Below are 1,825 nucleotides of genomic sequence, written 5' to 3'. Positions count from 1 at the left end.
GCAACAGTGGTAACCAATCAGTGTTTCTAAACCTTTCTTTAAGTTATTACACACACACACACCCCAAGCCTTTTAGACTTTTTTTCCTAATCACCCCCCAACACCATGACATTTTAATGCCAATGATATACTCTTTATCATTTATGTACTCTACTCTGGCCTTTTGGAGGATCACAAACCATTGTAATATCTAAAGTTTTCCCTCCCCCCTCCACCAATTTTAATCCCCTTTGAGAATACATGCTTAAGTGCATTTTCTCATTTAAGTCTTTTTTTTTTTTAATTTATTCCCCCCTCCCATCTGCTCTCTGTGTCCATTTGCTATGTGTTCTTCTATGACTGCTTCTATTCTTATCAGCGGCACTGGGAATCTGTGTCTCTTTTTGTTGCATCATCTTGCTGTGTCAGTTCTCTGTGTGTGCGGCGCCATTCTTGGACAGGCTGCCGCGCTGGGTGGCTCACCTTACGGGGCACACTCCTTGTGTGTGGGGCTCCCCTCCGCGGGAGACACCCCTGCGTGGCAGGACACTCCTTGCGCGCATCAGCACTGCGCATGGGCCAACTCCACACGGGTCAAGGAGGCCTGGGGTTTGAACCGCTGACCTCCCATGTGGTAGACAGATGCCCTAACCACTGGGCCAAGTCCACTTCCCATCAGTTAAGTCTTATGAGGTAGGTATTACTGTCCTAGTTTTCACAATGGAATAATTAAAGCTGGAGAAAGTTAAGTAGCATGCAGGGGAGGGAAAGTCGGATTCAAACCTGTGTAGTCTTTTATCTCCAGGCACACATTCCTAGCAACAACCTGTATTCTCCTTTAAAGAAGAGAGACCCACGGAGTTCCAGGCTGTAGAACAGAAGGCACCACTGACTAGGATTCCTGGCAAAGGGAAGTTACTGTAAGAGATCCCTAACTTCTGTTCCTGCAAGGAGGGAGTAAGTGATTGGGAGGGAAGGGAGATATCCTGGAGCATTTTTATACACCTGGAATATGGTTAGGACTTTCATGGGAAGAAGGGCATGCTCAACAGAGCCCAGTGGCCTGAAGTGTCCATTTCTACCTTGTAGCTTTCACAAAATACTGTTATAGTTGTAGTGCATAATTATTAATCTGACCCTTTTTTAAACGTTTTAATTGACTTATCTCTCAGTTTTACTCTAACTGCTCTGACATCTTTCGTCCAAGGTGTTTCAGCCTTTGGGGCTGAGGAACTTTTGCTGACCAAGTGTTTGAGTTTCTCAGTTTACATTCTGTTCCTGCAGAATGAGAGAGAAGCTGGTTAGGCCAGATTCTGCATCTGCCCAGAGGAAAACCCAGACTCTCCCAGGAAACAAACTGAAACCTGAACTTCAGGGCATGTAGAAGATACGAGGAGCACAGAGTGGCATGCGAGAGAGGGCAGCCATTCTATATATACAGGAGAGCAGTTCCCCACATGTCAGAATACAGAAAGTGGAGATCAGGGAACATCGGGTTAGAGCACCATGGGCAGAGCCTCCAGAGGAGGCCGGAAGATAAGGAAATCAATGCAGAGCAGATGGGAAAGCTCCTAGGGCAAGATCTAATGGATCAGGAATATATGCAGAAGAACTGAAAGCATGGACTCAAACATATTTGCACACCAGTGTTCATCGATGTAATATTCACAATTGCTAAAAGATGGAAACAGCCTAATGCATTCATCAGCCACTGAATGCATAAACAAAATGTGATATAGACCTTCGATGGAATACTATTCAGCTGTAAGAAGAAATTAACTTGGGATGCTTATGACAACATGGATGAATCCTGAGGAAATTACGTTGAGTGAAATAAGCCAGACAC

The sequence above is a fragment of the Dasypus novemcinctus genome, chromosome 21, assembly GCF_030445035.2.
Source record: "Dasypus novemcinctus isolate mDasNov1 chromosome 21, mDasNov1.1.hap2, whole genome shotgun sequence".
In the NCBI taxonomy this organism is placed as follows: Eukaryota; Metazoa; Chordata; class Mammalia; order Cingulata; family Dasypodidae; genus Dasypus; species Dasypus novemcinctus.
The sequence above is the reverse complement of the archived record's forward strand: the minus strand, read 5'-3'. Positions refer to the sequence as shown.